The sequence below is a fragment of the Hemicordylus capensis genome, chromosome 5 (genome assembly GCF_027244095.1).
Source record: "Hemicordylus capensis ecotype Gifberg chromosome 5, rHemCap1.1.pri, whole genome shotgun sequence".
Taxonomy (NCBI): Eukaryota; Metazoa; Chordata; class Lepidosauria; order Squamata; family Cordylidae; genus Hemicordylus; species Hemicordylus capensis.
In genome coordinates, this window is record NC_069661.1 from 80,820,383 (window position 1) to 80,843,007 (window position 22,625).

Consider the following 22,625-nt stretch of genomic DNA (forward strand, 5'->3'; position numbering starts at 1 on the left):
ACTTTGCAAATTGTTTTTTCTAATTACTGATGTCCTAAGCTCCATTGCTATTAAAAACACATTAACAAGTTTCTATTTTTACATTACTGTGGAACAAATCCTGCCAATTCATGAAATACTGTAGCTCTGTTTAGAGATTTGAAGCGTGTTACATACAAGTCTGTTCATGCTATCCTTCTTCAATACAGATTTAAACTATTTGGCCCACTATTAATTCAGCGTGCCTGTTCATAAACCATCTGAGAGATGGTTTAGATCTGCCTGTTCTGGGTGGGGTTACACTCCCCCTAAAAGATCAGGTTTGTAGTCTGGGAGTGCTCCTGGATCCCAAAATCTCCCTGGTTTTTTGGGTTGAGGATGTGGCCAGGAGTGCTTTTTATCAGCTTCGGCTGATATGTCAGATACATACATTTCTGGAGACAAATGACCTTAAAATGGTGGTACATATGCTGGTAAAATTTAGGCTTGACTATTGTAATGCACTCTACATGGGGCTGCCTTTGTCCATAGTTTGGAAACTACAATTGGTACAGAACACAGCAGCCAGATTAGTCTCTGGGTTTACCCGAAGGGACCATATAACAACAATTCTAAAAAGAACTGTACTGGCTGCCGATATGTTTCCGAACGAAATACAAAGTGTTGGTTATTACCTACAAAGCCCTTAATGGTTTAGGTCAAGGGTACGTAAGAGAGTGCCTTCTCCATTGTGAACCCTGTCGCCTATTAAGATCATCTGGAGAGGTCCGGTTACGGTTGCCGCCAACTCGTTTGGTGGTTACTCTGGACTGGACCTTCTCTGTGGCTGCCCCAGGGCTTTTGAATGCGCTCTCTGATGAAATAAGAGCATCTCCTTCTCTGTTTGTTTTTAGGAGGACGCTGAAGATATACCTGTTTTCCCAGGCTTATGACTTAAATTTAAATTTTAAATTTTAATGTATTTTTATCTATTGTTATTTTTATCTGTTTTTATGAACTTTAACTTTTATATTTTATATTATGTTTTGATTTGTACACTGCCTAGATATTTCTATATTAGGCAGTATAGAAATTCAATAAACAAATAAAATCAAATAATATAAAATTAGATAAATTTGCCCTGAAGTCCCTGTGAGCTATCAGGAAGCACTTCACACACAATTTGGGTTTTTCATTGTGCATTAGAGTGCAGCCCAGTTTATATCTAGGGTTAAAAAAAAACCCACTTTCTGTGTCTTTTTTTGTGTGTGTGTGCAACTTTGAACTAGCAGTAAAGCCTCACAGAAAACCCACAGGAAAGCCTGCTGTCTCAGAAAGCTCTAGGTAATGCTGTAGCATAGCCTCCCATTATTTCAAAGGAGCTTGCGCAACAATCTGCCAGAAAATACCTGGGCGGTAGTTGAGAGAGCTGTAGGTGCTGGGAGCAGTTGCCCCTTATGGAAAGTTGCCTGAACTCATAGGCGGATTACGGGAGAGGCAGTAGAGGCGGCTGCCTACGGCGGCAAATATCCCCCAGGGGCATTTTTTGAAATAAGTAAATATATTTACATTTGTCTGTGTTTTTCGTGTCTCGACTCTCATCACTCGCATGTGTGCTGTAGGCGGCTGGAGGCAGCAGATGGACAGGGACGGCAAGTATGTTGTTCTTGGGCTGGCAGCAGTCAGCAGGGGGCTTCTGCAGCTGCTGCCTGCCGCTGCCTGCTGCCGGGGCCAGGGCAGGAACTATCCTATTTGAAGGGGGGCCCCGTGCTCCAGAATTCTTTCTTCAAGTTCTCGGAGAGTGAGTGACTCGCTCCTCCTCCCATCAGCTGCTGGACATTGTGTGTGTGCCTGCGTGTGCTGTCGCAGAGCAGCCAGCCCTGTAGGAGACTAGGAAGCCGCTTCCTTTCTGTGGTCATGATTCCCAAAAGATATATAGGTACAGAAACAGGACATGCTCATAAATGATAGTTTTTCCTGCACTCTCCACCATTTCCCCACTCGCATAAGGTAAAGAACTAGAAAAATTGGGGCGTCTCAGCCCCCAAAGGGTCTGGTTTCGTGTGTGCTTTCTTTTTCCTTCCTTCTTTCTTTTTAATCCTCCAGTGGCCTGTTTTTAAACAAGTAATATAAAACAGGGCATGTTCATGGGGCTATCGGCAGCAAAGGCACTCGGTCCCCTTCCCCCACCTGGGGGAGGATGGAGGGGCGTGTGTGAGGGATTGCAAGGTGGCTCGTGGCTTTAACTATGTCTGTGTTACCCGCTTGAAGTAATATAGCTGGGATAGACTTGGAGCCCACAGGGCTAGATTACTTTTGCTGTTGGACCTTGGGACCAACTGAATAGCTTGGCTCCCTTCCTCCATTTTACTTTTTATTTTTAAACTTAGGGATCTCTTGCTATTCCACTGGATTCCACTGCCATTCCAGAGCTCCTGGTGGCACAGTGGAAAAACTGCCACCCTGTAACCAGAAGGTTACAAGTTCGATCCTGACCAGGGGCTCAAGGTTGACTCAGCCTTCCATCCTTCCAAGGTCGGTAAAATGAGTACCCAGAATGTTGGGGGCAATATGCTAAATCATTGTAAACCACTTAGAGAGCTCCGGCTATAGAGCGGTATATAAATGTAAGTGCTATTGCTATTGCTATTTACTCTTGTTTATGTCTAGGATCAGGGCCTCTGTCTTTCCAACCCACTCAGTCGGGCAATCTGGCAAACTGGAACTGCTTCTTAAAGTTAAATGTACTGACTGGACACATTTTCCACCCGACCCCACTTCTCCCAGATTTCCAATAAGCCTTTTTGTGTTAGAAGAATAATTCTTCCTAGCCAAGAAATTGTTTCTAATTTGCTCATTGACCAAACAGCATGTGGATGAGCTGGGTCTAAGCCATTGCATTAGGCGAGGCACAGTACCCAACATATGGGTTAATACATAATTGTATTTAACATACTGGGGGGGTCTCCCCATCCTACTTTCTTTTCCAGATGGAGAGATATTAAAGTGCAATATTGTAACACATTTCCCCAGAGTGTGAAGGTTAGCTGAGGTCTGAGAATTTAAAATGACTGCATATTCATTTGGACATGAAAAGAAGATGTTTTCATGTTGGTTACCTTGAGCAAAAGGGGGAAGGGAATTCACCTCACTTCTACCCTTTCCTCCAATGCCAGCATACTTAGGTGCTGAATTTAAGGTGAAGATTGCTCTGGGAGGTGAGTCAAACTGGTGCCTTGGAAAGTAAAATTAGCAAAGGGAGACAGTCTTCTGCCTCAAGGTGATTACAATATACATTTTACACTGGAGGCAAGGATGGGAGCTCTCAGCCATGGCAGTGGCTGGCTGCAGTGGTGGGACTAGATATGGGAGCAAAGCAGGACTGCCTGCCAGCCTCAGCCTGCCAGCCTATGCCCATCGCAGCTGCTCCCTGCAGCAAACAGCTGCCTGGCAGCTGCTTGACTAATCCAGCAGGCAGGGGGTGCAGGCCGGTGGCAGGGCCCAGCCCGCGTGGTAGCGGCTGGGAGTACGGTTGCTTTCAGCTGCTGGCCAAGCACAACTGGTGGCCCAAGGCTCCTCCTTGGAGCATGGAGGCCACTGAGCAGAGCTGAGCACAGCCGAGGAGAGCATGTGGCCGGGGCTACCTGGAGCAGGCTAAGCCAGGTCAGCATCAATCACCATCACATTGATGATGTTGGTCTGTGAGTGGTTGTTTCTACTACATAATTGCTTTGCCTTTGATTGCTGCGGAGAGTTGAGGAATGGCTGGGATTGGGTTTGGGGCTTGTGGGGGAGGGCTTGCCTCCTTGCCTTGAAGTTGTTTATGCATTGTGCTATGCTAAGTGGTAATAATGGGAACTAGCTTGAAACTTGCTAAGAGTAATCATATTTAGAAGGTCTTAGGAAACCGCATGTAGATATCAGCTACCAACACATTGTAGGGGTACATTATATTCACACAATTAGTTGCTGACCCTCTTTGCATGCTATCTCTTAATAACATTTTCTTGGGACTGGAAGGCACCAACTAAGTTTTGAGAGTGACCACAAGCCGGTCAAGCTGGGCATAAACAGGTATGTTTCCATCTAGATTGGTAAATAATGTCAGGCCCGGACCCCACCATGAAAGGCTCATGACTGATATGGTAAAAGAGAGTCAAAGAGGGAGACCGGGATGTTTACCTTAGGATGGTGACACAGAAGAATTGATGTGACTGTCATATCTAAAATCAAAGTCAACAGGCTTGGGGAGAGGGTATAAAAGGGAAATACCCCTCCCACACAAGGAAAGGGAAAACATATTCAGACCCCAGTGGAGAAGGAGTATGTGGGCCCCATCAAGGGAGACACATGCTCTCGCCCATTGGGGTAGTATGTGAACCCTAGTCTGTAAAGGCAACCTGTGCCTCCTAGATTGCCATACCATTCAGCTCCCTACATCAGCTGGATTTCCACTCCTGGATTTCCACCTATGCTGCCTGGATAGCCCACAGCTTCTCTGCACATCTTCAAGGTTTCCTGAGAACTACACCAACATGACTGGTAATTATTTACCTACAAGAAATGCCTTCAGATCCACCCTCCAGAACTAACTTACCTCCCACACTTATCTCCCACAAACCTAAAATTTATTCAAAAACTTTCATTAGGCGAATTAATTGAATCTTATAATTTATATGTTTAATAAAATATGTTTTATTATGTATTATTCTCCGCTACCAAACAAAGAGGAGATTTCTAAAAAGTCTTGGATCTTCTGATCTTTTCTGTCCCAGCTGCATTAAATGAAAAATATAGTATATCATGACTCATTTATTAATACGTCAGAATGAGCACTCATTCTCTCCTTCCCTCCTCGGCATTTTCCCACCACTACCCCTCTTTCTCATGCCTGGAATTCAAGAGCACTTCTTGCTCACCCCTCCTTCTCTCTGCTTAAAAACCGAAACTGTCTAAATGTTGTGCCTTAGCTAAGAACAGCTGTGGAGATACACACACACACACACACACACACACACACACACACACACACACAGAACACTGCTAGTCAGAGAAAGAAAATGCTTTCTATTGCTATGTATTTCTAGTGAAGGAAAAATGATTTTAGCTGTCACTGAAGATAATACACTACACTACACTACACTGGGGAAGAAATTAATTGATTGATTTTGCTTGCATGCTTAATTGCTCAGATGTAACCATTTTGCCCTAATAAAACTTTTAAAACTATAGTCTTGTGTGGGATGTCTCTTCTCTCTCTCCCTCCCAATTGCCCCATGACCTCAGAACCGAACCAGGGATAAGCCTCTGTTGGCTTAGTTGGGAGGGACTGTGTGCTCCCCCTCTCCCTTGCAGGGAGGGGCACTGCAGCCTGCTCGCAACAGTTCCTGATCTCTGGCTTTTGCCCCAATTTGACTACTCTATCTTGGTTCCTGGTTTGCCTCCTAGACCAGACTTCTGATTCTACTGCAGTTGCTGCTCATAGACCAGCCTTGCCTAACTTTCACAGAAGTCTCAGTGAAATTAACAGAGGTTATTTTAAAAGCATTTAAAAAAACAGTTGGGTTTTTTAAAGCCTCAAGCAAGGCAAGCTATATTCAGGGGCAGATTAAGCTTTTTGCCGGCGCCTTCCTCCCAGATGGCACAGGTCAGCCTGATTTCAGCCCGACCTGTGTCATTTGGGAGGAAGGCGGGCCATGTGAGGAGATCTCTCACTGCCATCTCTGCCACTGTCCAGGCAGGCAATGCCCTGTACCCAACATGATTTGGGAGGCAGGCGGGCCCAATAAGAGCTCTCATTGCCGCATAGTGGCAGTTTTAAAAGTAATTTTTAAAAAACTTTACCCCACCCTGAGATTTGCCGCTCCCCCAAGATTTGCTGCTGTAGGCAATTGCCTCTATTGCCTATGTTGTAATCTGCCTATGGCTATATTTCCCCCTTTCCCTATTGACACTGCCCAGCTACTTCAGGAATTCAGGTGCTATGCTGCCCCAGTGTGTGAATGCAGCCCAAGAGAATTCATCCAGTTCCATTCACATCATAAATAATCTGCAAATAGCAGCATTGCTACCTCATCTCCAGAAAGGACTGCCTCACATCTTTTATGCAGTGAAGAGACATTGCAGTACTGGTGCTTCAGTGAAGGCAGCATAAGTACAGTGCTATGATTAAAATTCATTATTAAAAATATCTGGAATGGCCTTGATATATTTATCTTGATAATCTCTTGTAAAAGAGTTTCTCTGTAACTGGAACTGAATTATAAGAATCTAAAGCTTTGATTAATTTTCTCATGTGTTAGTTTTGGTAGAGGATTTGGCAACTCTTAACAGTAAATCTAAGGAACATGCAAGGGTGATAAAGATTTTCTTGAATAGTTTGTCTTTGTTTCCTAGTACTCAAATTGAAGGAATGGTTAGTGAGCCAGAAATCAAGAATGTTTTATGTTGTTTTCAACCTCCAACTCCCCTGAAACTGAGCAAAATATTTCTTCGGTGTTCAGGGGTGAACCGAAATGTTTGTAATTGCCAAATTTTCATGGTATTTTTAGAAGCAGTGTTGAGCCATCCCACTTGGATTCAAGAAAGCATGATCTGCATAATGGGATAAAAATTGCATATCATGCAATGAATAATGATGGTTAATTAGCCAAGATATTTAGACAGACACTCAAGGTTTAACTAATCCACATACTTTGAGAATTATAACACACATGACCATTGACTTCAGCTTTGCTTTTTCCTGTGCTTCTACCATGCTTCTTGTTTCTTCATGAGACCTATGGCTAGTATTGTGTCTTTCATGCAGTACACAATGCATTGGTGAGGGAGAAATATGGGTAACTTTCTCATGTTTTTAGGAAGGCGGCAGCAAGGAGGCAAAGCCTCAGTCATCCATTTTGTAGTCAGAAAGCGTTCACTATGCTATAGGCCCACAGAGAGTTTACAAGCAGAAACAGAAGCTATACCTCATAATAACTTAAAGCTGATTCACATAACCTAATCATACAAAAAAGCAGCGTTTTAACCAGTTTAACTCCATATGTCCTGTAATACTGGTCTATAATATCATGCTTTTGATGTACATGTTTAATAGCTAGCAAGATCTATTAAGCTGCACAAAATCAGTTCATAGCAGGGCTGTGTTTAGCAACAAGGTAGCCCAAGTGGGTCAATTCTAGGTTGCATGGAAATTATTTAGCTGCTTAGTATGCAGCTATTTCCCTACCCCCCTTGCATTAAGGTTAAAAACAGTGAAGTCAGAATATGAATACAAAAGCTATATATATCATCCCAGCCCGCCGCTCACCCCACACCCACTAATATTGGTTTTCTGGTAACATGAGAAGAGTTCATAAGAATAGCCCTGCAGGATCAGCCCCCAAACCTATCTTGTCCAGAATCCTGTTTCCCACAGTAGCCCACCATATGCCTCCGAGAAGCCTACAGGCAAGAGATGAGGGCATGCCCTCTCTCCTGCTCTTGCTCTCCTGCAAACTGGTCACTAACCTGGTCTCTGTGCATGTGCAGAGGCCTTTTGTGTGGGTATCACGGTTTTGCTGACCATGAAAATGACCTCCATGCATGTGCAGAGGCCAGGTGGGCGTGGAACTTTACCCTATTGACTGTTGCAACACAAGGAACTGTATGTTGAATGGAATATAAGGAAAAAAAACTTTCGTCACTAGCTTGTCGTTTCTGAACTTCTACCAGGTGGATGCAATAGAAAATACAACTTAGAAGAGAACATGCTGTTTTTCCTTGGCTGCAAATATTGGTCTTAGTCCAGCAGTGCCTGAGCTTGAGCCCACAGTTTTGTAACGTGCTCCTAGCATTGCCATTTGACTCACTGTCACAATAAGAATGCTCCACACTAACAAGAAGAAATACATGTGCAAAGGAAGAGTGTGTTATCCTATAAAACAAAACTACTGTCAGCCACCACAGGAGGACTTTGGATAAGATACTATAAGGCTCTTCACATGACCGACAGAGTGAATGGGCAGATGGTGGGGGGAAGACAGGGATGGACCTACCTCCGCCCCAGATGATGGTCAATGCTCACAGCATGCCACTGTGCACCCATACAATCCACACTGCTCCCGTGTGGATCCAGCACAGATTGCTGGAGGCCGGGCCTCCAAGAATGCCACACAACAAACATTGTGTATTGGGGGATTCCCCAGGAGTTGGACACCCCAGGTACCCAACTCCGTGTATGCTTGAGCTGCATGTAACCCAAGCATACACATTACCTTGGCACCAGAGTTATGGGCGTACTTGCACTCTAAACCCTGGCTAAAGGCCAGGATTAAAAGTCGGGATACCTGCAAGGGCAGTGCCGGAATCAGGCTTGATCCCGTCAGTGCACACAGGCAGCCAAACCCAGGCTGGTTGCTCTGGTGCATTAGATAGATATAGATATAGATATAGATATAGATATAGATATAGATTATAGATATAGCTTTCTTCTTAATTTTATAAAATGGAAGCACTTTTTTTCAAAATGGAAAACACTTTTACAGGAAGCATCTAGTAGCCAAAAAGTATTGTGAAACCAATTCCATGGGCTTAAACAGCTTGTGAAAAGACTTGTTGAACTTAATATGATAGAACTCCCATATCTCTTGCCCACAAGAAAAAAGAAACGAGAATATGTATGCTGTTTATGTGATGTTGAGACTTAAATATCTAAGACTTGGCCTTTCTTGATCATGCTCTTAAACTTTTTCAGAACTAAAGAAGAAACAATTGAAGGGCTCCTCAAGCTATTGCGAACTCTTGGCTCAAAAGAGCAGGGGCATTCAGCTCAAATGGTTTGGAGGGCCAAACTCCCCTCTCGGCAGAAGTCCAGGTGCCACCCAGATTTTAACTGAAAAATCTCCAGGATCATTGGCTGGTTTGTCACCCAATCATACTGCCACCCTTCCACATCTTGTTTATCCAGACTCTCTTCACTAGAAGCAGCACCATCACTATTCCCAAATTTCTCTGCTAGGCCAAAGCACTTCCCTACAACACTACTTAACATTTAAACCCCTTCCCCACGTGCTACAGCTTGATCTCTAAAGCGTTTATACGCCAGAACAACTCCCCTAGTCAATTTTACCAGCTTAAAGATCCTTCTTGTTATCCAATTTGCTTCCCCACTGGCTATAGGTTATTATAACCCATTCCCTCTTTTGGTACAAACTACAAATGCTGCACTGTCCTGTGCTCCACTGTAACATGCTTCGTAGGTCAGAATCCTTGGAGCATGTAAGGAGAGGTCTAGAAAACAGCAGGAGACAACATCCATGTGTTATGGGGTCTCCATTATGTCAAGGCAGTAGTGCTATTGCTATCAGCTTGGCATGCTGGCAGTTCTGTGCATGCCCAGAGTTGTAATCTATTCAGGGTGCTGCAATCCACTCTGGAGTTTTGGTGGAGCAGAATGGAATCATTCTACTCTCTGCCAAACGTATTTGGAGTATACCTGCTGGTTCCACTCATTCCTTTTTGTTCATTGACAACAATGTGTTTAAACAGGCTCTTCCAGGCTTTTATTTGGCTCCAACAAAGCCTTCATGCTTGGCTTTTTTTGGAGCCAACTTTACTATAAATCACAGCACACTGTGTAGTAACACTTTCTGTTATGCCTATGTAGAAAATTATATATCACTGTCTAAAGTCCAGAAAAGCTTTTATACTGAGACATGAAATGTTTGTCTTGAGATTTCACAATACACAAATATGCAGCATAGTTATATGAAGCAATGAGAGAATTACACAGATATATAGTAATACCTATGGAGAAAGTCAATAGAGATCAAATAGCTGAAAAAATCTGCTTAGTGAAGTAACCGTTATATTTTCATGACATGAAAATTTCTTTGGACACTTAATGAAAACAATTGCTTTTAAATCAGTGCCTATCTTCCAATGCTAGGACAATAAAAAAGCTACTTATTCACAGGTATAGCAATTTATTATTGTTATACTGGTTATAGACCGAATAAAATGCCAAGAAATGCCTATATCGCCTGAAGGTATAGTAGTGTGTGTGTGTGTGTGTGTGTGTAAGTGGACATAACCTTGAAAAAAGTAATCAAAGCATTAGTTTAAGGAAAACTTGAATAGCTTGCTTTAAGTAATAATGCAAACATGCCTTATTTTTTAAAGTACAAAATACCAGGGTTTTGTAAATTGTGGCATAAGAGCAGACTAAACTTGCATGATGCCCATTTAAACTGCATTCTTTCCCTTTAAGTACCTCTTGAAATCTGTTCTTGGCTCCTGTGACTTGGAAACGGTCTCTCACTCTTGCATGATTCCTTTGTTTCTAGACTGTACATGTGTGCAAAATGTGTCTCAGTTGCAAACAAAAAAATGACCCAAACAAAAGCAATCTTAAAGAGTTGGACTAGTTGCATCTGAAGGACCTCAGTCATCTGCAGTGACCTCAGTGTGCTGTGGACAAGGCTATTTGCTTTCAGCTTAAAGTGAATTGTTGAACAGCAATAAAAACAACATGAATGTGTTTATGAAACAAACAGTTTCACTTCCTTGGTGGAAAGACAAATTAAGGATTGTTGCATGGTACTGCACAAGAATTTAAAATACTAGGCAATCTGCTAAAGATTACTTTGTTGGAAACAATTTGCCAACTACTTCTCTATACTTAAAACCCAGTTAAAATGATAGCAATATAATAAGGTCAGTCCCACAAGTCCAGATTTTTGGTACTTTCTCAAATGTGAAAGGTACAATCTATATGACTAGTTGGCACAGAGTCATGAAGAGGACCACTAGATTATGCAGTCTGACAGCAGATGACAAATGCACAACAGACCAATGCATTCCTTTCTGCTGATTCCATATCTAAATTAAATTCTAAGGCTGCAATCTTTTTGTACTTATCTAGAACTAGGTCTCATTAGACTCAATGGACCTGACTTCGAAATAAACATGCTTAGCAGTGGGCTGCAAATATGAAAAAATATAGACGATCGTTTACAGAAAACAGAATGCTAGATAGAGACGGGAAAGGATAAAAGTTGCAATAGTTTTAATGTCATTTGAGATTTTAGGAGTGGCTATTGAAATGTTGTAGCCTACCTATGATGAACTGCATATTATGCTGGCTTTACAAATGAGGCTCCAGGCACATACACATTGCTTAGGCACGGCTTCACACGACCTGCTGGAAGTTGATCAGAAGTCTAGGAAGGGGCATATGCTCCTGTGTGACATATCATCTGAACCTACACTGAACCTAACAGGTTGGTAATGCCAGGTTGGCTGGTTGCCAACTGAGTTTGGGCAGGTGAGAATAATTTGCTGCATGGGAGTGCATGTGACACGGGAACCTCTGATTCTCTCTCCTGGACTTATCAACTTTTGGCAGTTTGCAAGAAGCTGCCCTAGATCTTTCAGCTGGACATTGGGTTCAGTGTTCCCTCTAACAGGGATTACCACATGTTGTTTACTACAACTCGCAGAATCCCTAGCTGCAATGGCTCTTGCTCAGGCATTCTGGAGGTTTTAGTCAACAACATCTGGGAATCCCTGTTAGTGGGAACACTGATTGGGCTGTGGAGGACATTGGGCTGGCAAGGCAGAAATTCAACAGGTACAATTTCTTCACTCAGTTGCTAGAAATGTTCCTGATGTATTTCTGTTTGATGCATCTCTACAAGGCACTATGCAAAGTCTTCATAGCTTATCTGGCACAAAAGTTAAGATGGGCACAAAAGTGATATGGTACCAAAGTTAAGATGAGTGTCACACAACATAACTTCTAATTTCCACACTTTTTAGAACATGAGTAAAAATTTAACACATCCTAGCTCTAATCTTAAATGAAAGGTTTTTGGATTACCGGAGAAAAAATTCCATGTGGTCCATTTGATAACATAAATGCCTCTAAGCACTTGATAGGTCTAATATTTGCATATTGAGAGCATGTAATGTTTAAAGTCCATGTACTTTCAACAAGTATACATGGAACGTTTGGCCCCCTCCTCCATGCTAGTCAGGCAGAAATCATGCTCAAAATCTGCCTGTAAATGAATTGCCAAAGATCATTTTTTAAGCAAAAGAAGATAAGGAATAATCCTGGAGTCCTGTTATTCAGCTACCCTATCCAGTCAACTGAATTCTCAACCAGCTTTATTCACAAGGATGCTTTGGGATTAAGAGTAGTGGAACATGTCAAACAAATAAGCTGTTTGCAAACATGTTCTGCCTGCCTGCCTGCTGGACTGCTTCACAATTCTTGGTGGTGAGAGAGATTCCTTTTTATAATTTCTGTGATAGAATGATCTTGCTTTTGGATAGGCTGGCCTATATTGGAGCCAAGATCTGAAGGCTCCTGAGTTTTCATGACTTTGGAGGTTATAGGTTTTTGGGGCTTGATCAATACCTAAATTGCTGAAGAAAAAGAACAGAAGGATAGCTGTATCCAGTTTGAACCTTTAGTCAGACTTGATCCTTCCACACATTCCTCAAATGCTTTCAGAATAAGTTCTCATTAAATAGACTGCATTTGCTTTGGAAGTACAGTAGGTACAAAAGCCAGCATTTAGCCAACCAATTCTGTATGAAAAGGGTTTGGTTTTTTGTCTATAATAAATGCTCCAAAAACCATGATTTTGTCCCCCCCCCTTTTTTTTCTTTCTTTCCCCACATGGATGTGGGATATATGAATGCATCCTTGCCCAGGAATGAGATTTTTGTTGTTGTTCATGGTTTCTTTAATTCTCAAGTATTTTTCACTGTGCCATACTGGTGGGAACAGTGAAATCAAGCAGCATATCATAACTTTCACTTAATGAACCAGAACTCAGTGGGATTGAGTTTACAGGAAATGAACTGTGTTATACAATGCAAAGGCCTTTTCAGCCCCAGCCTGGCAAGGCTTAATTAACATCACCTCATTTATATGTAAATACAGTACCTGCTGCAAGAATACTAAAAAAACCCCAAATAAGATTAAAAGTTTGCACATTTTGAATGTGGGCTTTGGCTCTTCCTTAAAACAAAAATACTACTCAGATGTTTAGTCTGCGCTGTTTTTGTGTGTGCAAACATTCAAAACTATGAGTCAAAACTATGCTTCCAAACTATGCGTAAAAATGCATGTGTTAGTCCTGTTACAGCCTGTATTACTTTTGACACAATGATGTGTGCAGAGGTTTCTTCAGTGCTCAAAGGAATAGGGAAGTTATTGCCATGTGCAAATGGGAACTGCAAGATCAGGATGAATATTTTTTCTTCTACTCGAGATAATATAAGTTTTTATATATTCTGAATGAGTTGATATGACCAACAATATATTCCTACTACCCAAGAACTCCTTGAGGCTGTTCAGATGAAGGTATTGCTGGGTAGAGCTGCAACCTAGGTAGGGCTACTTGTGTGAAGTTCTGGGATCGTGACCAATCCCAGCACTGCCTTCCCAGGTAGCTCAGGATTTTAACCCACCCTTTTACCTGGGTATGGATCATGTGTATGAGTCAACTGTGAGAGTGCCCAGAGACCATCTTGTTCTGAGGGGAAAAGAGGAGAGTCAGACATAGGCTGGAAAGCTGCCTCCATCCATATCCCCTGTTTCATTGGAGGTGGACCCTCCCTCCCTCAACTGCCACCTCAGTGACCAGTGACCATCTTGATCTGAGGAGAGATGGGGTCAAAGCCGGAAGAGCACAGCACATAAAGATGTAATCATGTTGCTTGTATGGTTCTTTACTTACGCTCTTATGAAAATTGCTTTGGGAGGTTCGCCTGAAAATTGGTATATTCCAGTTCTAAATGGCAGACACATGAATGTTTGAGGCTGAAGTTGACTAACTTGTGGAGATGGTAATTATCAATTAAAATTACAGTGAAAGGAAAGTAGGCAGATTAGTTCTTGCCAAAACTTCTTGTTATTTATGCAAGACATTCGATTTGAAAACTGAAGGTATATTTTAAGCTTCCTTTCTATGTACAGTTTGCATTGCTTTCTTTTTCATTGGTGATGTCTTCTGGGCCTTTATGTCTCCATAGCAGCAGGCTTCACATAGTCTACATTAATCTGAAGCACCTTGTAAGGAAAAGTTTCTTATTTGCACACCATCACAAATCTGTGCAATTCTACAACTTTGCTAAAATAAAATACTGATGTTAACTATGTATGTTGCATATATGCATAGTTGCAGAATATCAGAGTCTGACCTAGAAGTCTTGAAAGAATTTATCCAAGAGAACATGGCAAAGGGATTAATCTGCCACTTGATTTCACCAGTGGGAGCACTAATACCGATTGTTAAGAAAAGCCTGGCCCCTTTGTACATTTGGACACTATTATGTCATGAATCAGGTCACTTGTGGAAGATGAAGAACAATTTTGTTTTGAGTCTTAATATAAATGCCAATTGTTTTGAGAACTAGCACTGCCCAGAGCCTTTTGGATTGGGGTGGGAAAATTAGAGAAGTCATGGAAATAATAAAGCAGCAAATAACAGCAGTGTCAAAGAAGATTAGCAGATACGAAGCCAGAATTACACAACACAGGCAGCATCTCCAATTCCAGTCGAATCAGACACGTTTCTACCAAAGCATAGGAGAAACTGCAAGAAACAGAAACACCAAAGAAGAAACAGTGCAGTTCTGGGGGAAATTATGGGACAATCCAATAGATTATAATCAGGCTGGGTAAAAGAGGTCAAAAAATGTAACCAACAAATGCAAGATCTAATAATAACACCTGAATTAATAAGTGAAAGATCAAAGAAAATTAAAAATTGGACTGCACCAGGCGACGATGAACTGCATGGCTTTTGGCTTAAAAACCTAACAAGCCTTCATAAACAACTATCAAAACAGTTCAATCACATTTTGCAAGGCGGTGATATTGAACAATGGCTAACAACTGGGAAAACTCATCTCATCATGAAAGACCCAGCAAAAGGTGCAGTTCCAAGTAATTATAGACCGATAACCTGCCTGCCAACCATGTTCAAATTATTAACTGGAATAATAGCAGATGAAGTCATTCAGCACTTATTAACTAATAAGCAGCTTCCAGTTGAACAGAAAGGAAATTGCCCGAACACCAGAGGCACAAAAGACCAGCTGCTGATTGACAAAATGATTTTAGAAAACTGCAAGAGAAGAAAAACAAATCTAAGTGTTGCATGGATTGACTGCAAGAAAGCCTTCAACTCATTGCCTCACACATGGATACCAACCTGTTTGGAAACAACTGGTGTCAGCAAAAACATTCAGATATTTATTTTAAAAGCAATGAGTATGTGGAGTACACAGTTAACAATCAATGGCAAGACACTTGGACAGGCTAGCATTAGAAGAGGTATTTTCCAAGAGGACTCACTATCCCCTCTGTTGTTTGTAATCGCCATGACTCCACTTTCACAAATACTAACCAAAACAGGCCTCGGATACCAAACATCTAAAACATCAAGAAAAATCAACCATCTGCTGTACATGGACAATCTGAAATTGTATGGAAAGTCCCAGTCATAAATCAAATCACTGCTAAACACTGTCCGTATATTCAGTAGCGATATAGCAATGGAGTTTGGACTAGACAAGTGTGCTGCATTAATAATGAACAGAGGGAAAATAACAAAAACAGAAGGAACAGAACTGCCCAATGGAAGCAAGATCAAGAACCTGAAAGAGAAAGAACATTACAAATACTTGGGCATTCTCCAGGCTTATAACATCACACACACTGAAGTTAAAAGAAAAATTGGAAGTGAATACATCAGGAGAGTTAGAAAAATCCTAAAGTCCAAACTCATGGCGGGAACACCATACAAGCCATAAACACTTGGGCTATACCTATTATCAGATACACTGCAGGAATAATAGACTGGACCCAGGCAGAGCTAGAGATGCTAGATTGTAAGACCAGGAAAATGATGACCATCAATCATGCTCTGCACCCCCGCATTGATATAGATAGGCTATACCTCCCTCGCAGCTCAGGTGGAAGAGGAATGCTGCAAGGCCATCAAACAGTAGAGGAGGAGAAAAGACGCCTTGAAGAATATATAAAGGACAGTGAAGAAGATGCACTTCAAATGGTCAATAACGAGAAACTATTAAACTCCAATGAAACAAAGCAGGCCTACAAGAAAGAACAAGTCAAGAACCAAGCAGAAAAATGGAAAAATAAGCCACTGCATGGTCATATTTGCACAATATAACCAGAAAATCAAACATCACCAAGACCTGGCAGTGGCTTAAGAATGGCAACTTGAAGAAAGAAACAGAGGGTTTAATACTGGCTGCACAAGAAGAGGCACTAAGAACAAATGCAATAAGAGCCAAAGTAGAAAAGTCAACAACAAACAGCAAGTGCCGCCTTTGTAAAGAAGCAGATGAAACAGTGGACCACCTAATCAGCTGTTGTAAGAAGATCGCATAGACTGACTACAAACAAAGGCATGACAAGGTAGCAGGGATGATACACTGCAACATCTGCAAAGAATACAAGCTACCTGTAGCCAAATATTGGTGGGACCATCAAATTGAAAAAGTGGTAGAAAATGAAGAGGTAAAAATATTATGGGACTTCCGACTACAAACAGACAAACATCTGCCACACAATATACCAGATATGACTGTAGTCAAGAAGAAAGAAAAACAAGTTAAAATAATCGACATAGCAACACCAGGGGATAGCAGAATAGAAGAAAAAGAAACAGAAAAAAATCACAAAATACAAAGATCTACAAACTGAAATTGAAAGGCTGTGGCAGAAGAAGACCCAAATAATCCCAGTGGTAATTGGTGCCCTAGGTGCAATTCCAAAACAACTTGAAGAGCACCTCAACACCATAGGGGCCACAGAAATCACCACCAGCCAATTACAAAAAGCAACATTACTGGGAACGGCCTATGTTCTGCGATGATATCTATAATAATAACAGCAACAACATTGACAATAAAATTCAGCCATCCCAGGTCCTTGGGAAGGACTTGATGTCTGGATAAAACAAACCAGTCAATAATACCTGGCTCACTGTGTACTACATCATCATCATCATCATCATCATCATCATCATCATCATCATCATCATACCAGGTGACAAAATCTATAATAACAGCAACAACATTGACAATAAAATTCAGCCATCCAAAGTTCTTGGGAAGGACTCAGTATCTGTATAAAACAAACCAGTCAATAACACCTGTCTGACTGTGTAAACAAGAAATAATACCAGCTGCCGATTGACAAAATGATTTTAGAAAATTGCAAGAGAAGAAAAACAAATCTAAGTGTTGCATGGATTGACTACAAGAAAGCCTTTGACTCATTGCCTGACACATGGATACTGACATGTTTAGAAAAAACTGGTGTCAGCAAAAAACATTCAGATATTTATTTAAAAAAGCAATCAGCATGTGGAGTACACAGTTAACCATCAATGGCAAGACCCTTGGACAGGTTAGCATTAGAAGAGGTATTTTCCAAGGGGACTCACTATCCCCTCTGTTGTTTGTAATCGCCATGACTCCACTTTCACAAATACTAACCAAAACAGCCCTCGGATACCAAACATCTAAAACATCAAGTAAAATCAACCATCTGCTGTGCATGGACGATCTGAAGTTGTATGGAAAGTCCCAGTCAGAAACAGCATCACTGCAAAACACTGTCCGTATATTCAGTAGCGATATAGCAATGGAGTTTGGACTAGACAAGTGTGCTGCATTAATAATGAACAGAGGAAAAATAACAAAAACAGAAGGAATAGAACTGCCCAATGGAAGAAGAGCACCTTGAAGAGCACCTCAACACCATGGGGGCCACAGAAATCACCATCAGCCAATTACGAAAAGCATCATTACTGGGAACAGCCTATAATCTGAGGCGATATCTATAATAACAGCAACAACACCGATAATAAAATTCAGCCATACCAGCTACTTGGGAAGGACTCGATGTCTGGATAAAACAAACCAGTCAATAACACCTTTCTGACTGTGTAAATAAATAAATAAATAATAATATCATCCCTGCTACCTTGTCATGCCTTTGTTTGTAGTCAGTCTGCGATATTGTGCAAATATGACCATGCAGTGGCTTATTTTTCCATTTTTCTCCTTGGTTCTTGACTTGTTCTTTCTTGTAGTCCTGCTTTGTTTCATTGGTTTATAGTTTCTCATTATTCATCATTTGAAGTGCATCTTCTTCACTGTCCTTTATATATTCTTCAAGGCCTTTTTTCCCTCCTCTACTGTTTGATGGACTTGCAGCATTCCTCTTCCACATGAGCAGAATAGGAAAAAAAGAAATAGGAAAAAATCAAGAAATAATTTTAAAAAAAACATGTACAGGAAAAAGGAAGCAAAACATACTCTTGAAAATCAAATTATTCTAGTCCTCAAAACATGAGATGAATTTTGTTGTATACTTAAAAAGAACGATGTGCTAGCATTTCACTTGAACGTAAGAAGCCCTGCAGCAGAGGGAGAGACCACCTGCTTCCCAGACAGCCCCCAGGGAGGGTGCAAGACAGGTGTTAGTTATGGCTGTTGCTTCTGCTGTTGTGTGCCTCCCTGCAGGAGAGGGAGAGGGTGAGACATCTGCCAGCCCCCTGCTTGACCTGTGGGACTGTGGCCTCTGGCTGTGGCTTCTCTTCAGTTTTGGGGCCCAGGAGTGACTCTGTAGTCCCTACTTGCCATCTAACCAGGGTGGTCATCTCTGGGCCTATAAAGGGATGCTGCTTGTGGCAGCGGGCTTGCCAATGGTGGAGTGGCCCCTTTGGGAGAGCCACTTTGGGGGACAGGTTTCCTGGCCCAAGAATTCACATGTGAGTGGGTATTTAATGTTGTGGTTTTAATTTGTCCTGGGTGATCTTGTTTTAATTCTGGTAATAAATGTGTCTGGGCTTATCTGGAGATGGGGAGACAGGGGGAGTATCCACTGATCATGGGATGGCAATTCCGGTGGTGGTGCTGAACAGAAGAAGTAACATTGGCAGGTCAGCGGGCCATTACAGGGGAAGGGGACTTTGAAACCTAATAGTTGTTTCCCCTTTAAGCTGTCCTGCCAGTGCTTTGACCTTGGGGAGCAGTGCTGACTACCCTTGTAACCTTTGCTCCTTTGTAATGCCAGGTCAGTCCAGAACAAACCAGAAACCATCCATGATTTGATTCTGGATGAAGGTACTGATGTGGTATTATTACAGAGATCTGGCTGTGGGAGGCTGGGGGCCCAGTGTACTCTGGGGTACTTCTAGGGTACTCTGTTGAGGAGAGGGTGAGGGACCGTGGGTGGGGATGTGGAGTGGCTGTGGTCTAAAAGAAAAATATCTCCCTTACCAGGATCCCTTACCAGAGTGTCAAACCATATCAAATGTGTGTACTTAGTTTGGGGACCAGGGACAGAATGGGACTTCTGTTGGTGTACCGATCACCCCGCTGCTCAACAGAGTCCCTAACTGAGCTGACAGACCTGGCCTCAGGCTTGGTGTTGGAGTCCCCCAGGCTTGTGGTACAGGGGGACTTTAATGTTCATGTTGGGACCAATTTGTCTGGGGCAGCTCAGGTGTTCATAGTGGCCATGACAACTATGGGCCTATCCCAAGTGGTCTCAGGACCAATGCACATTGCTGGTCACACGCTTGATTTGGTCTTTCACTCTGATGAGGGTGGTGTTCCATGGGTGGGGAATCCTGTGATTTCCCCATTGTCATGGATGGACCACCATCTGGTTAAGGTTGGACTCACAACCACTGCCCACAGGTTGCAGGGCCAAGGCACCTGTTAGGATGGTCCACGTGAGAAGGTTATTTTATCCAATAGGATTCCAAGAAGCTTTGGAGGGATTTATGGAGCAATATGGAGCAGGGCTCCATATTGTTGGCTCTGCCGGTGATCCTGTTGATGCCCTGGTGGAGAATTGGAATGGCAAACTCACCAGGGCAGGAGACATGATCGCTCCTATGTGTCCTCTCCGACCCGCTTCAAAACTGGCCCCTTGGTATACAGAAGAACTATGGGGACTGAAGCGGCGAGGTAGATGACTGGAGCGCAAGTGAAGAAAGACTAGGCTCACATCTGACAGATTGCAACATAGAGCACATTTAAAGATCTATGCTCAGGCAATACATACGGCAAAGAAACAATTCTTTTCTGCCTGTATTGCATCCATAAGTTCATATCCAGCGGAGTTGTTCAGGCTTGTGAGAGGGCTAGTATGTGCCCCTTCTCCCTGGAATCAGAATCTGGAACCATTGATTATCTGCTCTGACGTGTTTAATGAATTCTTGGTAGAAAAAACTCTTGTATTCAGGCTGACTTAGACTCCATCTCCACAATTACTTCATTGTCTGATGTGGATGGGTTCAGCGAATCCTCTTGTGTGGTTAGGTTGGATCAGTTCCAGTTTGTGACTCCTGAGGATATGGACAAGCTGATTGGAACGGTGCGTCCTACCACCTGTTCTCTTGACCCTTGCCCAATATGGCTTATACTATCTGCCAGGGGGTGTTTGTAGAGGGCCTGGTAGACATTATAAATGCTAATCTCAGGGAAGGCAGGGTACCTCCTCATCTTACAGAGGCAATTATTAGACCACTTCTGAAGAAGCCTACCTTGGATCCATCAGACTTGAGCAACTACAGGCCTGTGTCCAACCTTCTGTGGCTGGGCAAGGTGGTGGAGGCTTCCCAGGGTGGTGGTTTCCCAGCTCCAGACAGTCTTGGAGGAAATTGATTATCTTGACCCATTTCAGACTGGCTTTTGGGCGGGCAATGAGATGGATACTGCCTTGCTCGGCCTGATGGATGATCTCTAATTGGGAATTGATACAGGAAGTGTGATTCTGTTGGTCCTTTTGGATCTCTCGGCAGCTTTTGATACTATTGACAATATTATCCTTCTGGAGTGTCTGAGGGAGTTGGGATTGGGAGGCACTACTTTGCGGTGGTTCTGCTCCTACCTCTCGGGCAAGTTCCAGATGGTGTCCCTTGGAGACTGCTGTTCTTCAAAATCTGAACTTTTGTATGGTGTCCCTCAGGGCTCCATATTGTCTCTGATGTTGTTTAACATCTACATGCAACTGCTGGGAGAGATTATCAGGAGATTTGGTGCATGGTGGTATCAGTATGCTGATGACACCCAAAGCTATTTCTCCATGTCAGCATCATCAGGAGAGGGCATAACCTCCTTAAATGCCTGCCTGGAGTTGGTAATGGGCTGGATGAGGGATAACAAACTGAGACTGAATACAGATAAGACGGAGGTACTCATTGTGTGGGGTCGAAACCCGGGAGATGGGTTTGATCTGCCTGTTCTGGATGGGGTCACACTTCCCCAGAAGGAACAGGTATGCAGTCTAGGGGTGTTTCTGGATCCAAGCCTTTCCCTGGTGTTCCAGGTTGAGGCAGTGGCCAGAAGTGCCTTCTATCAGCTTCGGCTGATACGCCAGCTACGTCTGTTTCTTGAGATAAATGACCTCAGAACAGTAGTACATCTGCTTGTAATCTCCAGTTGGATTACTGTAATGTGCTCTTTGTGGAGTTGCCCTTGTATGCAGTCCAGAAACTACAGTTGGTCCAGAATGCAGCAGCCAGGTTGGTCTCTGGGTCATCTCGGAGAGACAACATTACTTTCATATTGAAGGAACTACACTGGCTGCCAATATGTAGGCATGTGCGAACTGGTTCGGAGGTTCGGGTTTGGGAGTTTGGAGGTTCAGGGGTTTGGGTTAGAACTGAATCCCATTCAGTCCGGTTGGATCAAACTGAACCCCCTTCCCCAGTTCGTGGGGGGGGTTTAATTAAAAAGTTTTTTAATCTATAGCCCCTTCAGGGGGCTTCCTAAAGGCTTCCTTCTGGGAGGGGGGGTCTGCAAAGGTTCCTCCTCCCCCTGCCGTCCTCTTAAGTCACTGCCACCGCCCATCCCGGGCTGATTTTTGGCCTGTTAGAGCCTGAAAAAATTGGCACGGTGGCCATTTTGGAGGCCACTGCACATGCCCAAATGGCCTCTGTGAGGCTTGGTAAAGCCTAGGGCCTCGTGGGGACCATTTCAGCATGTGCGGCAGCCATTTCTTGTAATTAAAAATGGCCGCTGAAAACAAAATGGCCACCACGCATGCTCAAATGGCCTCTGCGAGGCCTGGCATGGCCTAGGGCTTTGCAGAGCCCATTTGAGCATGCATGGTGGCCATTTTGTTTTCAGCAGCCATTTTTTTAAGAAGTTGGTGGGGGAAGGGGGAACATTTGCAGACACCCCCCCTTTAGGAAACCCCCCAAAAGGGTTACAGGTATTTTTAAAATTGTGAACCACCCCTGGACCAAACCAAACTAGTGGGGTTTGCGGGGTGCTGGACCGAACTGGCCCAGTTCAATTCAGGTGCAGTTCACCTGATATACATACCCCTACCGATCTGTTTCTGGGCAAAATACAAAGTGTTGGTTATAACCTATAATGCCCTAAATGGCTTGGGCCCTGGGCATTTAAGAGAACATCTTCTTCATCATGAATCCTGCCACCCATTGAGATCAGCAGGAGAGGTCCATCTGCATTTTCCACCAGCTCATCTGGTGGCTTCTCGGGGATGGGCTTTCACTGCTGCTGCCCTGAGGCTTTGGAATGCGCTCCCTAGTGAAATAAGAGCCTTCCCATCTCTGACAGCTTTTTAAAAGTCCTTAAAGATGCATCTG

General features: G+C 42.9%; 1 long non-coding RNA gene across 1 annotated transcript in view; it reads right to left on the bottom strand.

Moving 5' to 3' along the window:
* Positions 1 to 19,691, bottom strand: part of LOC128328307 (uncharacterized) — a 45,325-nt gene extending 25,634 nt beyond the window's left edge. Inside the window, exon 1 of the long non-coding RNA XR_008309132.1 lies at positions 17,978 to 19,691. This is a non-coding gene — a long non-coding RNA (uncharacterized LOC128328307). The remainder of the gene's footprint in view (positions 1 to 17,977) is intronic.
* Between the last annotated feature and the right edge of the window lie 2,934 nt (positions 19,692 to 22,625).